General features: G+C 43.1%; 1 protein-coding gene across 1 annotated transcript in view; it reads left to right on the forward strand.

Annotated features, from left to right (window-relative positions):
* Positions 1–1232: 1232 nt before the first annotated feature.
* The window catches only part of SEMA3D (semaphorin 3D), a 380678-nt gene continuing 365695 nt past the window's right edge, over positions 1233–16215 (forward strand). Inside the window, exon 1 of the mRNA XM_086919762.1 lies at positions 1233–1630. The gene's annotated coding sequence lies outside the window, so the exon portion shown is untranslated. The remainder of the gene's footprint in view (positions 1631–16215) is intronic.

Here is a 16215-nt window from a genome sequence, read left to right on the forward strand (position 1 = left end):
GTGCAGGCGGAGTGTGGGTTGATGTTGGCCAAGTTTGGCTGGAGTTCGGGTCTTTATATTGATGTTTGGGGATTTGGGGAGCGGGAGCGGGGAAAGGGAAAACAGTTGTGGAGTTACATTAGAGGGGTTAGTTACAGTTGCAATAAGGCAGATAGGTCTGCAGGTTTTACAAGGTTTGGAGTTAAGATGTAGGGGAGAAAATGATACATGACGATGTTATGGAATTTGTATATCTGGATATGCAGGGTGGGGGGATTGTATCATGTGGGGATCGTAGGGGTGGAGGGAGACACAAACCTAAGGGGTCAGGTAACTAGATGTCTAGAGAGGTTTAGTTTTGTGAGGCGGTTGCCAGGGGTTAATACATGTGATGTGCACCTGTTTCAAATAAAGCGGCCTTTTACACACAAAATGGTAGTCGGTCTTGATTGCCCCCTTCATCCCTCCCAATGCATATAGGGGCCGGTCTTCCTCACCCTCGAGGGCTCCGTACCTTCTTGCCCCAGAGGGAGAGAGCTTACTTCGGTGGTGTTCAATGAGAGGAAACACCGAACTAGATCAGCGCGAGAGCTCCTGTCCCAGCCAGGGGCGTAATATAGGTCTCTGAGGTGCAGCGGGCCCCCTGCCAATCAAGGGGGCCCCAACTCTGCAAGGGGTCCCCAATCAGCCCAAGGCCAAAGCCTGTCTTTGATATATGCGAGACTTAGGGCCCCCTCTTCACATTCTGCGGGGAGGGGGGGGGGGGGGGGCCGGAGGGGCATCGTTTTGTTTACGCCACTGGTCCCAGCACGAGAAATAACTGCATGGAAAACGTAAATAATATAGTATCAGTTATGGTAAAAATGTGCTGTAACTTTAACACTTAAGAACAGATATGTGAACCCTTGTTTGCAAGATGCTGATATCGTCAGCCTTGGACATCGAAAAGTAATGCCATTTTAATCTCCCGTTTAATTTCAATGTGAAAACAAACACGAGTGAAATGCGAAGTACTTCGGATGAGCACAGGCGATGATTTGCACATAAACAGTTCCGCCCCGCGAGATGTCATTCGAAGTGCTGGCGGTGTTTGACTTGGCGAGGGGCTGAGTACATGCGAAGGGCGGCTGCGTGGCTCTCGGTTTCCTAACCCTGCGCTCTGGAAAGTTTGCCAAGGAAACAAGTGATTGGCTCCCTCCCACACGAGCCGCTGGCTTTGCCTGCCTCGCCTCTCGCCGGCAGTGGAATCTCGCACTGTGTAATTGGAGTCCGGGACTCGCGGCACCCTGCCCCTGTTGACAGTCCGGATGAATGAGTGGATGCTGGTGTTGCGGGGGTTACACACGGCATTCCCCACCGCCTCGTCAGAGCTGCCGTGGCGCGAGCGCCAGTGACAGACACATCCCTTGAAGCGCGCTGAGCTGGAAGTTTAGACACACTTCAGCGCCAGGCTCTGGTTTTTGGTGGTCACATTTTCCTGGGACGGCTCCGGGCGCGGTCTGCGACGCAGGAGCGCCCTCTGCTTAGCTCTCTTGTGCTATTCACCAGAGGGAAGCGACAGGCGCAGGGCTGATGCGGGAGGTTGCTTATCTAGGACTGATTTTTATCACTGCGAGAGCCATTTCGTTATCCAGCCGGGGATAATAAGCAGGTACATTACTTTTCGTGTTGTTTTCTTGTGTGATCGTTTTCCACTTTGGACTGACTACACAGCTTTTTAGCTTTTCTTGTGATCTGAAAGAGGGATCGTTTTCCATCCCGCGGACACGTGGATGGGTATTATGCATGTGTCCATACTCATTTTTATTTATTTATGAAGTTATAGAAATGCGATCTGAGAGAATGCTGTCGGTGTGCTTCTGGCCTAATTTACGAACGTATATGCATGTTTGCTAATAATGCACGCATTGTCGAATTTGGGCTACTTTAGTTCCTGCTACATTTTGAGAAATTTCTAGTCAACATTTATTTTTTTCTGTCTGTCATCTTGTAACACCTAGTCATGATTCGTGTGAGTTTTGGCAGAAGCAAAACTGCGCCATGCTGCATAGAGTTGGGTAAATTATAATGTATTGCACTCTGATGTGTTCATTAGGACAATATATATCGCTACTGAGTTAGACTAAAGTCGTTTCAAGACACGGTCTATTTTTTTGTAGAAACATGACGCACCGCTTCGAGCGCTATCATAGAGTGGCGATGCTGCGAGCCTTGCGCAGGAAGTGCGCACTGCAGTTTTTAGGTGAATGTTGCGCTTCTGCCCTTGAATCAACACTAACCGTATTTTCCATTTGCACTGTCATCGGGGATGGTGAGTCACGCTGTTTTCGTGGTGGAGTTAGTTATTTTAACAAATTCACGGTCGTGACAAAAGTTTCGAATTAAGCCTCATCATCCAGGGTGTGGGGGTTTCGAGGGTACGGAAAGGGACCGTCGCTTCTTTTACCTTCCGTTGTTTGCGTGCTATAAAATGTGAGTAAGATTTAAAAAAAAGAAAAGATCCCAGGCCCTTTCTCGTGTGTGCTCAGTTTGGAACACTATAAAGAAAGTTGATACCATAATGCTCTTGTTTGTTTATCATGTTGATCCGCGCTAGATTTGTCTAATGTAGAATGAGTATCAGAATTAAACAGTGCTATTCACGAGTGCACAGTTCATACTGATGACCAGACCTAGAGACCACAGGTGACCTCCGGGGCCAGTGAAACAGCTCGCCAGGTGTCCGAGGTGCTGCATGCATGCCCCGGTGCCTGAAGACGCGTGTTGCTTTTCTGGTGTGTGGTGATGGGGACTGCCCCATTAATGCGCTCGTTATAGATAGGGACCAGCACAGGGGTTGGTAGGGACATGAGCAGCGGGTTCTGCCTGGTCATTTTCTGCAACTGACCGATGCTGCAAGTGCATGTGACAGTTAATTGACTTCTGAGGCATGGCTGTTGGAGCCGGTCACATCTATCCACAGAGGTGTGTTACCTTGCTTCTTCATGACACTGCAGTGCATCAGAGCAGTGGTGTTGCTTTTAAAATATTACAGTTTTGCGTCTCCTCAACGTACACCATGCTGGCGCACAAAGTAAATCCCTGGTGTTTCGGGCCGTGCCTCATGGTAGACACTTGTCTGCCTGCACATCAGTTCAAATGTGTTTATATCTCTGTAGACCGTACACAGCCCACCCAGTGGAGGTTGGCGGCTATAGTTAAGAAGGGCCAGGGACACAGTGCGGGAACTAGAATGAAGCGACGAAAACAGAGGGCAAAAATGCAAACCTATCCTGGTGCTATCAGCTAAAGAGGGAACATAGAACAGTATGTATGTAGATCGCTTCATGCAACATGGGCACGAAGAAGCAGAAACCTACATTACAGCAGACACTCATCTGTGCTGCCAGCAAAAGTCATGGGGCAGCTTGTGCCCAGGGAAGGAATATGTTATTCGGATGAATCAGGGTGCATGTAAGTAAAAGTGGAGTGCCATTTGCTGATGAATCAAGGGGGAAAACAGGAATGAACACAAATAGCTGGGGGATGACTTTGTAGGGGAGATAACAAAATTAAGTGGTAGAAAAGAGAAAGAGGAGGGACAGAGTGGAATGAATGGGAATGAGTTAGCAGTAAGGGAGACAGTAGGGACAATGATGTGTCTGTGGTGGCACATGGGAAGATCAAACAGCAATGGGTGGGCAATCAGTTGGGGGAAGAGGCAAGAAGAGGAAGTTGCCAGCCAAATTCATGGCACACAAATCAACACATGAAAGGTGCATCTGTTACTGGTGAAAGCACCGCAGATCATTCGCCAAGAAGGCAAAAGTAGAGATTAGAAAAACACCAGGAATGTTCAAGAGTAAAGTACAAGACAGGAGTAAAGAGAGTCAGAACAGCTTGGCATGGAGAATAAAAGAAGGACATGCATTCTGGGAACAGCCTATTTTGGGGGACGTATGTATATTAAAATTAAGTTGTGAAATTAAAACCCAATATTTAACAATTTTGATAATTGAGAATGACCTGGATTATCCATCTTTTATTAAGGCAGAGTGGAGTAAGGAACATGCTATGGTTATATGCAGAAAATTACATGGTATGGATAAAGAGGATGGGATAGGAAAATAGATGATTCTTACCATGAAGGGCAGTATCAAAGCAACACACGCTGGTGGGATGTGACGAGGAACTTAGACTCTGGAATAAACTCACTAAAAGATATCAGAATTCCATTCACACTGGTACAAATTATAGGACACTTATACAGTAGGAAAAGCTGGCTAACTGTCTATTATAATTTATCATTAGGGAAGAAATTAGAACTGATGTGGATTCTGTTTTCTGAGCACTTCATAGGTTATAGGAATTACATTAGCAGGAGAGAAAAGTCTCAAGTAGGGAGAATCACTGTAAAAATCTTTAAAAGAAGAAGTGATCTTGGCATGCTCTAGTAACAAAGGCCAAGGAGAGCTCAAAACTGATCCATTTACAAAAGGAAGATTCCCGAAAGATGAATATGTAAGATGTGGCAAGTGTAGCTTTCCATATTGTCCTTAATATGTATTTTAAAGCCTTTCTGATTGTTTTCAGGTCTGGCAGAACATTCACTGAAGCTTAGGTCAACATGATCAAATTCCTTTTTGAAGTTGGAAAGTTAGTGTTGTAACGTAGGTCTCCTTTTCCTACAGCTGATGACTTAGTGGCTGATTATTAGTCTGGCCATAATGGACCACCAGACTCTACTCCTGATCTGGATACTGTGAAATGTTATGACAACAGTAGGCCTGACTTACTCACTCTGAAAAGCATATGTTTAAAAAAATAGGAATTTCAGTGTGGATTGTTAAACTGTTTAACCGCATGCGCGCTAGCGGGTTTTCCCGCTGCGCGCTGAAGATTCGAAAATCGCGCGTTACGTGACAAAGCCAGCTCGTCATGCGCGGAGCGCAGGTAACGCCCATGACGAGATGGCTTTGTCAACAGCATCGAAGGGGTTAAGCCTATCTTTTGTTACTTTGAATCTCACAGAGTGCTGTAATATACAATGGTTTTGATTTTATTTCAACCTTTTGACAAATCCTGGCGTGCAACATTTGCAATGTGGGAATCCTTGTTGGGCCCTCTAATAAGGGGTTATATGTAGTTTTCCTAATTGTAATTCGTTACACCTTTCTAATTGTAGAACTGAAAGCTTGATGGTTGCCTTGTAGGAACGCTTATGCAGTAGGCCTGAGCAGGTCGTGGCAACAATCCAAAGATAAAGGTTATAGACCTGAATGGTGCATTGGGAAAAGTTATGTCAGATGCCACAGGTCTGATCTGTTTATTATAAAATGGTGCATCAGACATTAGGCCTGACCTAATTCGCAGTAATAAGCATATGTTAAAGCCAATAAGTATTTAATGGTGAATTTGGTATTACTCTGTGTTATCGAAAGTAGACAGGCATTCTCTTACATGGAGTCCAAGAGATTACTGTAGTAGTCAAATGTGTTGATGTTGGTTTCCCTCTTGATAAACATTTGGTGTAGAGGATTTGTACAATCCTTGTTAGACAGTACGAACAGGCTGTATATAGTTTTGCCACTGTAGTAGTGCACAAATGTGTACTTTTATGAATGTATACCGGATAGTTGCCTTGTGAAAAGGCTTATGCTCAATATAGTAGCCCTGAAATAGTTATGGTGACACCATTAATGATAAATACTGTAGTCCAGATTGGTTCAATTAGAAAATTATATTAGAAACTATAGTTCTGATCTATTCATAATAAAAAAAATGACAAAAGAAACAAGTTACATGAAATCTAACAAGTTGCTGATGTAGAAAAAGGATTTTAGTTTTGATGACCCCCTCTGACAGAACATTGGAAAAGCAGATTTGCAGTGTGCTGATCTCTGGTAGGCTCTTCTGGGAGGGGTAGGATATTGTTTTCCAACTGAAATTGTTCACATATTTGTAATTCTATATACGCTTGAAACTTTGTGAGAAAAGGCATGAACAAAACAGTAAGCCCGATTTGTTTTGCTGATAAACCATGGCAAAGGTTCTAAGCTAGATTGGTTCATGTCATATGTAGCAGGCCTGATCAATATTACTGAAAGTTACAGCAAAGACTGTAGGCCTGGCTTACTTATTATGAGAAGCATATTAAATCTAATAGGTCTTTAAGGGTGAATTGTTATTGCATCATCTTAAATTCTGTACACACATACTCTGCTATATGGAATCTCACATTTTAATACACTAAGGTTTTTGGTGATGCTACCTCATCTGGCACACTTTGGTAGTAGCAGATTATAACTGTGAAAATCCTCAACAGACGCTTTTAAGATAGCCTAAAATATTGTGTGGCAAAACGCATGTGCTTTTTTCACGATGCTCCACTACATCAGGGTAAAGCATTAGCAAAGCCAATAGGTCCATGCGTCAATACCTATTGGCTTTGCCAATGTTTGTTTTGTTGTGTTTCCTTTGAGCATCCAGCAGCTCTACAGATAGGGCTACTAAACAGTTTGTTTGCCATTCATTTAATCTGCAGTGTACTGCATCACAAACAACCAGTGAGCACATGGTATCATTGTTTCACTGTTTGAAGATCTTTGCTACATGTATATGTGTCAGGTCAGTCATATAGGATCAGTAAAACACTACAATTGTGCACAGTTCCGAGATCACCTCAAACTGCGATGTTTATTGAGTGACCATCTGGTAAGGTATTTCCATAAAGTACTATTTTTATTCACCCATGATGGTTAAACAAACTTCTTCTTATAATGATGGCCCTGTTGGAACTGGAAAACAACGAAACACTATGTTCAATAGCATTGCTAGAAAGATGCTGATTGCTCTGCATATCTTTATTATATTCTGTAAACATATGCCTGCTACATAAATTAGGAGGTATGTTTTCTTGTTTTACTGTTTCTGTTTAAATTTATCTGTCACATGCCTGTTAAGTTGTGTGGGCTTTATCGTGGTGGGTAAGTGGGTGAAAGTGTAAATGAGTGACAAAATACATGCATGATAAGTGGCTAACTGCCTTCACAGTCGATGTTGATTCAGAGTTCTCAGGGTCAATGGCCATTATGGATCCACAGTATTGAAACCGCCTATATATCCTGCTGACAGAAGATCCTATATGAATTGAGTGTGCAGCCTAGAGAGTGCAATGAAATGAAGTTTTCGCAAGATACATATATCACTAGAAGAGATCAGAGAGCAGAACCTGATCTTTTGGTAATGAATACTTTAATAGCAAGGACAGTAATGGAAGCAACAAACTGGCTCCTCTGGTAGGTAATAAAAGACACTCATAACTGGTGTACAATAGGTCTCTCAAACATGTGGGTCATGGTGCCACTGCACCTGCTGCACCAGTGTTTGCTGGACCCCTGATCGTACCTCCTTCTGTTGCAATGATTTCATTTTCTTTGGGCCTTCGTTTCCATTTCCAGAATTTTTATTGGGTAGCAATGTTGATTTGTCTTCTTGCAGTTTTTTAGTTGTTGTATCGAACAATAACTAAATCATGCCATTCTCTTGTCATGGACTGTTGATAGCTTGTGCCTCTCTTTCTGACTCCAGATTTTGGTACTGCCCTAGTTTGGAGGAGAAAGATTACAGTAAAACCCACTAATTATCACTCAATAATGCTTACATGTAGACGTGAATCTTGTGTCAAAATTCTGTAGGTTGCAACTAGTATGGTTCTGCTTTAGAACATTGTTACACAGTGTAATACTGGATAGATAACAGTTTAGAATACAGGGTTCTCATGGAAACTAAGAGTGAGCTAACACACATGAATGAAATGGACCCTTGTAGGTAGCACCTTGCCGTCTTCATACGTTCACCATGGAAATGAATGAAGAAACAACAGACAATCGGACAATCCTTCCTCATTGGCTTAAGATGTCCTAACATCAGCATAGATTGTTACATGTGTTTTTGTGTTTAAGATATACATGTTCTGAAGTTAGATGTAGGTGAGTGTTACCCCGACTGGTCCAGGCCATTCTCCTATGACCATCTTTATTTTTCCTTAGCACCTTTTGTTGTATTACCTGTGAGTACTGCTGACAGTGATCTGTGTCGCCTACTACTTTGTGGGTGTCTGTTTTCTTTAAAGGTTATGGCAGCTGCTGTGACTATATTCCCAGCTTAATTTGAACAGTTGTTACTGCGACTGTTTGCTGATGCTGTTAGAGAGAAGAGACTAGGACAAGTTTCTAAAGCTACCGTTCATGAGGTGTTTGACTTCAATCCGATTGTATGTCAATACTCCTTTAAATCTTGCTCTTTTCCAAAAGGACTCTTTAAGGGTTGTGGTAGGTTAGGATCCGCTACAGTAGAATAGGGACTTAATTTCCTTAATAGAACACTCTGTTATTTTCTTGATTGTCTCTAGCCATGATTTTCTTGATATTTCTGATTTACTCATTCGAATAAAGATACAAATCACAATATACTGAGCTCTTACCGATAAATGAAGGTTTTCAAATTGATGATGTTTATTGAGTTGTTTTCGATTTACACTCTATTCTAAAACAGTGGCAAAGATTCATTTGGCTGGAGAAGAACATGGCATGGATTTGGAATTTGCTCTTGCAAGTTACGGGTTGAACTAATTAAATTAAATCGTTTCTGCACCAGTGCAGTCATTCTATTAAGTTAATATCCTCATAGAGTGTCTTACAAAATTCACACACTATTTCATGGTCTATGCTATATTTCCCTTCAAACTCAATGTAATAGTATATTCAAAACCTTAAAAAATAAGTAGTAATTTTAAATTATAGGAATATTGACAAGGGCATATGAGGCAGGCAAGTGGTTAAGGCACTGAGTGACCATTGAAGAAGTAAAGTTTGGGTCCCGATGGCACAGGGATTAAGAAAACCAATATTTGGACTGGCCGCCAGTGGTGCGGAGGTCCTGCACCACCAATTAGGATGCGACCGCCACCCTGGCGGTCACATTCTGCATATTCAAGATTGTGGTGGGCAGTGCTGTCAGCAGCACCCACCACAATGTTTAAAATACATCTTGCGCATTGGCATGCACAACGTGACAGGCACCGCGCAGTGCCTGCCAACTTGTGGATGCCAATGTTGGGGGGTACCATAGGTAACCCCCAAGTGCAGTCCCCCACCCCTGCATCCCCCGAGGGGCCCGCAACGGGCCCGAAGCAAAATCTGCATGCCTTTCCATGACGGAGTCTCCGCCATGGAAAGGCATCGAAAATGCCACATACTAATATGGATGGCGGTGCCTGCAAGGCACAGCCACCATATCATGGGCCTTTTCCGCCCCGGTAGGCAATCGTGACGATTGCCTACCAGCGGAAAAGCGGTAGACAGTCTTTCCGTCCGCCGCAGTACCTCAGCGATGCTAATGTGGCGGGCGTAAAGGCAGTCTGGAGGGATGTTTTGGCGGGCAGATCGCCACTGCTGGTCAGGCGGTGGCGTTATGCCCGCCATGCTAATGGGTCACTATGAGTGGAGGTAAAACCTTCCTAATTTGCTGAGGATGGAAGCCAAGAAGGTAAACACACTTCTGTATTAACATTGGCATTTAAACTGAGAATGCAGCTTTAAAGAAAGGAATAGAACATTGTTAGGTCGGGCGTTAGCCAATACCTTTTGATTGTACTACAATTATATGTATAATATATTTATATTAAGGGGCTGAAAGTCACCTCTCTTCACCCACTGGTCTGTTCTTGTGTCATTCACATTTTACTTCCACCCACTACAGTGTACAGCATGAGGCAACGTGTCAGCCTACTTTAGCCGCTGGCTGATTTCACTTTGAGGGACTGGACTTAGCCTTTTCAAAGGAAGCATATGCATACATAAGGTAGTCCTTTCTGTGCCAGTGCTTTTGTTTTTACTGTATTATTACTTTGGTGTTGTTTTGATATCTAGAGCTACAAGATAAGAGCATAGGACACTTTTCAGTTTTAACAATTACTGTCTCCTGGCAATACAGTTATTTATTTATTTATAAAGTTTTTTATAGCGCGAACTTGACCCAAGAAGGTATCAGAGCGCTTCACATTTAGGATTGTAGCGTTACAAGTTACATCAGATACAAGAGCATAGTAAGGTACAGTACACATAAACAATGTTTCAATAATTCGTAGGAGGGAGGGGAGGAAGGAGTAATAGCGGGGAGACGAGGAGGAACAATGCCCATTGTCCGGCTGGATAGGAGACGGTCAAGGGGGAAAACAAGGGCCAATCTTCTCATTAGCTGTCAAGCAGCTCCACCGAACATCAGCCATCCTTTTGAAGCAGGCCATTGTTTATTTACCTGACTGCTGCTTTTTCACACCATACCAGCATATAAGCTCATGATGGGGCTCACTCTTTGCAACCCTGCTTGTCATTCCTTTGTCGGTCCTTCTTTTACTTCTTTGCTTTCTTTCTTTTTCCTTCTGTATTACCTTCTTTTTCCTTTCTTTTATTTTCTTCTTTCTTTCTTTCTTGCCGTCCTCTTACTTTCTTACTTTGCTTGCTTCTGTCTGTGGTTCTGTCATGCATATGTTTCTTTCACGGTACCAGTATGCATTAAGAGGCAATGTTTTAAGTCACTTCAGCATTAGGCTGCTTTCATTATGAGAAATGGCATGCTGTCCTTTCCCATGGAGCACATCAGTACACAAAGTAAATAAGTAATAATCTATATTGCAGATTAATTAAACTCATTGCAATGTGCATCCATGTAACGTTATAAAACCAGTTGCTAAAATATATAGCAAATCAAATCGGCCCTAAAAACGTCTGTTAAGGCTAAGGACTCCCATATTACGTTAAGACTGGCAGATGGAATTGGGGCTTCCACACCGCAGCATAAAGTGCTTGCATGTATAACGTGAACAGCACTTGCTAACTGTACTGTTCTAATAAAGTGCATGGGTTTATTCAAATCGTGTGCTGTCTCAATATTACGAAAGAGGGGAAAAAGAATAGACTTAATAACTTAACTCATCTCTCTCTTTCTTGAGTTCGAGATGTAGAGGGGTTCTAGTTGTGACTCAACTTGTCCAGGCTCAGAAGTACAAACAGGCCCTCAGCTTTTAATTTCAAGAAGCCTGAGACCATGCTGAATCCGACATCAAAACATTCATGTCAATGCTGGGCTTTATTTAGGACGCTGAGGTGTTGGCTTTGTCGGTTGTTTGGACACCTGGAGCAAGAACCTTGTTGCCTTGCATGACAGCTGAATCAAGTGTCCGTTCAAAAGTGCAGTTAGTGCGGGACGGCAAGACAGAATTTGAAGGGCTCTCAAATCTGGGCTTAGCAATGAGGCCAGAGAACAAGCAACTTAGGTGAATCATGCTATCTTGATTATATTCGCATAAGCGGCAAAAGCTACTACCCCAGCACTGCTTCCAGGTAGAGAACAAGAGAACAAGGAGCATATTTACAAGCCCCTATTGCCACAGTGTGAAGATCCTGTGGTGATAAACCCGTCGCCTTATTTGCAAGGCAGCGTTAAGCCACTTAATGTGGCTTATAGCTGCCTTGTAAATAAGGCCTCTTTCATGCTACACTTAGTGTGAAAGGGGCATGCAATGAGTGATGGGGTGTGCGTTCCACCACAACACCCATTGATTTTGGCACAGCCCCCTATTTACATGGGTGGCATAAATAGGAGGCAGCGCCAAAATTAAGATCAGGGAAATCCTAGTCTTAACATGGCGAAATAAGGAGAAATTCTTTCTTTCTCCTAGTTTTTGCAGCACACATAGAAACAGCAAATTGCCATGAATGATTGTTTATGTGAAGGAAGGTGTCCGTCAATGCAGGGGTCTTGCATTGTCACTAGGCAGCTGAATTTAGCCCCAGTGCAGGGAGAAACGCAGGGGTGCACCTTATTATTGTAAATATGGCAAATCCCTGGGTTTCTAAAGTGATGGAGCGTGGTGTTAGCAATTTTGGAGCTAACCCGCACTCCACTTCTTTTTTATGCATATGCTTTCAAGTCCTTTGATGAAATGTTGCCAAGGTGGAAGAGCAGCAGGGATTTTTCAAGGCAGCTGAAAAGTGAATGGTCAAATGTGGCTGTGGGCCTCAGGTGGCATATGATGACAAGACTGCCCACACATGGTGTTTGTGAGCAAGTGCTGCCTTGTCAAGGAACCTATATTGGAGCTTTGCAGCCTTGTTGGTTACACTTTTAAAAGCAGTGTATTCCATGCTTGAGTTCCATACTTCTGCTAATTTTAGGGCATGAACAGCTTGCTGTAGAACAATAGGCCATAAAGTTTTGCTGTCAGGCTGTTTACCCATTTCTAACCAACATGGATAAGCTATTGTGTCAGGTGGGGATAATCTAAGCTTACTTCACAATTTAACAAGAGCCCGGTTCCTCACTGTAAGGTAAGGTACGGTAATTTTTATTTGCACAGTTAATTAACCCCTTCCATGCTGGTGACGAACCCCAGCCGTCATGCACTACGGTGCTCGTGTGCTGATGACGGCTGGGGTTCGTCACGGCCCGCCCGTGTTCGTCCGGCGGCCGCACACGGGGGAAATCGCGGCCGCACGAAAGGGGTTAAAACCAATGCAATACAATACAAAATATCAAATTAAAGCACAATATAAAATCACATATGTTTAAAACCATCATAGTATGAACATTTGAGTTCTGTTCTTCATAGTTATAAAATCATATCAGCCTTTCGATTATCACTCAGTATTTAAAATTAAACATGATTTGTGTTGCAAGACAAGTTGGAACCAAGTCAATTCAAGATTCTGGCCCTGGCATATTTTTCTCCACAGCCTTTAAAAATTTTACAAGGCCACAGCTCAATTGAGGGTCCTGAGATGAAAAACAGGTTATTACTGCGCTCCTTCGTGTACGTAACCCAAGCCGAATAAAGTGTTGTTTTAAAAGAAGTTTCCTCTCCTCTTGCATTTTCTCGCAAGAGCATAGTAAGTGAACCATATCTTCGTGTATATGACCGCATAGCCGGCATGACAATCCTGCTTTCTTTTGTAACCAGTGCGGGAAATGCTGGGTGCAGGGCAGCAGCCCTAGTCTGTATTTTAAGAAGCACATTTTTGTCTTTTTGGCATAGCCCAAGCCCAAATAGTTCTGAGGAGTTTTTGCCGAGTAAGAATTCAGAGTCATCCAAGCGTGCGTTCTTTTTGAAAATACTGTTTTATCTTGTACCCACGACTGGTGTTTGATAGATTTCTTGGCCAGTTTATTGAAGGTTTTATGATCTAAGGAGGATGCCCAAAGCTGTTCCAGCCCGGTGTTTACAAGACTTTTTGCAAGATATTTGGCTGCAGGCGAAGTCGAAGACTTATCTATCTCCCTCCATAGATGTTCGTTCAATGTTCCCTGTGCAGATTTCCTCACTTTGTCCCATACACAGATGTAGGCCCCCTGGCGTGCCAGGAGCTGTTGTTGAATGCCAAACTCCAGCCTGATCTGTGCTGGGGAGGTCCACTTAGGAAGACTAAAGATGATTCTGTATGCGGCTATGATTGTGCTCCTCACTGGATCTTGATGGAAAAGGCCAAATTCCAATCTGACCTGAGATTGCAAGATGACTTGTGGCAAAACAAATAACTTCTTGAAAGGATCGATTGAAGTGTATTTAATATCATTGTGTCACTCCCTTTCATTAATTCGGAGCCACAAGTGATGAATGGTAAGAACTCTGCTCCAATAACCTGAAGCAGATGATGGTGCAATGTGCTGCATAACATTTTTGTAGTAATTTGAAAGAAAACTGGAGCCTTTGTGCAGTAGCTCTTCTGGAAATAAGGTGCTCTCTAAAGGTAAGTTGGGAGTCCATGTAGGCTCCTAAATACTTATTTGATTTAAACAGTCCTGTGGCTTTCCAGATGAAATGGGGGGTTGTTCTTAAGAAGGGAGTTGAGAAACATACCACTTTGTTATTGTTTTGATTTATTTCCGCCCCCAGTTGGTGTTTGAGACACTGAAACACACAAAGTGGTTACCTTTAATGTCAGAGAATACTATGGCAATGTGTGCTTTTTTTGAGACCAAGACAACATTTTTGCCTTTAGCCAATGTTTTCTTTAGATTGATGAGGGCATGGCACAATAAAAGAAGAATTACTAAAAAGCTGGCTGCCAAAAGCAGACCTTTGGCTTTGCTATTGCTTGTTTAGATCTCTTGCCACAAGTAATGGAAGTCATAAACAATGAGCCTGATTAAGAGTGCTTCAGATTTTAGACATGGAGATACCATAGACCATAAACCGAATAACCGATTCCAGCCAGTTCATCCCCAACTAAATCCACTTATTCTGAGAGTTTGAACCTGGAATTGGGAATAACCGACCAAAATCAGAATTACTAGTCTTAAATTAGGATTGTTGTCCTCGATTGTTGGAAAATCCCACTTCCATTTACCATCTGCTCTTAGCAGGTGCTATATAGGAGCGGGAGCCAAAGCAGGCCATGGGGTGGGAGTTTAGGTGCCAAGAGCGGATTGCTTTCTCCCCTGTGCTCGGGGAGGTGTTTGCGCCTGCATCCACTGCCTAGTTTGGCACCGAATATTGACCACTTGGCTGGTGTTCCCTCACCCATTAATTCCGAGAACTAGGCCACTTGTAATGGGACAGACCAGTATTCTATCTGCTTTGTAATCAGGCCCAACAATATCAAAGATAATATTCTTCAGCAACAGAATTGTTGTTGCTTGGTCATGCTGTGCATAATTACTCTCATTATAACAATAGCATTTCAAAATAGGGCTGTCTAATTACTAAATGTGTGTTAACTGGGCTTTGAAAATGCACATTTTCCAGTCCTTCCCACGGCCAATCTGCTGAGTCTCATAGCTCACAAGTAACCATTATTTGTATGCAAAAAAGGAAGAAGTTAGTGTCAAAGCCCTCCATTATATACACCCAGTGCGATACATTTTATGAAAGCTTCATATTTTGCTATAATTTCCATATCAGGCAACACTCATTACAACCTTGGCATGTTGCCAGGCTCTGATTGGTTCACCTATGCAGTAGCTGAGAAGTGCACTAAAGTCTACTGTACTCTCCACGCCAACAGTACTGCATTGTATACTCGTGTATAGTGTATCTGATTTTGGAAAAGCAAATGAAAATCAGGGATGTTGTGAACTCCTCTCGACTGAAAAATAATGCCATATTTTGTGATGTCTTTATGGTTAAAGATCGCACAACCAAACTTCCTATTAAGTAATTGGAGTCAAAGACCATTGGAAGGAGTTAAAGAAGGAATCATGTCACTTACTTTACCCATGCCATTTTGGTGAAGTTACGTTTCATGAGCATTCCTTCCTTAAACTACATATCCCAGCGAAGTCATTTTTTTCATATGATCAATAAACTGGCCAGAGTTTACACAAGTGAAGGTCCACTGAGTTAAGCATCTCAAGTGTGAAAATTAGAAATACTGTAATAACAAATGTAAATCCAATGGAAAAATAAAGGATGAGAGAAGGTAAAACGGTGCAGAAAGTGAAATGCAAGGCTCTCACCATCACTCACTTTGCCCCAGGGCTCCAGGAACGCCATAATGGCACCCCGTCGAGCCCAGAAATGGGACACAGATATATTTTGCATCCTGAGCTTCTCAATTGTTATGCAGAAAGGGAAAGATGCTCCATTGGTAGGCCCCCTGCCTACAAGAGAGAGGACGGAAGTAAAAGAAGTCACCAATCTGTAAGAAAGATTGGAAACCGTGAAGGTCGAGTTCTAAGAGCATGTCCTTCCTCAGAATATGCAGCGGCAACTGAGGGATCAACTGAAATGGAGGAATGACATACAGGAGGTGACAAGTGCAATACAGGGACCTAGTGGCTACCCAAAGTCCCTGAGAATGGGAAGTGAGAATGTAAACTGGGGAGCTGAGGAGTCACAAGGGATGCAAAAAGGTTGAGAAACTCCCCCAAATCTATTTCAAAAGCCCCTGAATATCACGTCATTCAAGGGCAAGATCATAGGAGGATGGAAAAACTCTGCTCACCCTCTGCCTGATCAATATCAGGACCACTCATATGGCACTCCCTAAGGGACAATAGACAACCTCCTTCCACTCCCTCAAAAGTGGAGAGGTGTGGTGCAGCTGCAAGGGCAGCTGACTTTGGAACACAGGGTTTACGGTTCGATCCCTGGCTCCAGCGGCAGCTAAACTCAGCACCATGTGACTCTGAGCAATAGCTCACTTAATTTCCACGATGGCCCCCAGCACCTTGAGACACGTAAGGGTGAGTAGTTCG

Source organism: Lissotriton vulgaris, chromosome 1_1 (genome assembly GCF_964263255.1).
Source record: "Lissotriton vulgaris chromosome 1_1, aLisVul1.2, whole genome shotgun sequence".
In the NCBI taxonomy this organism is placed as follows: Eukaryota; Metazoa; Chordata; class Amphibia; order Caudata; family Salamandridae; genus Lissotriton; species Lissotriton vulgaris.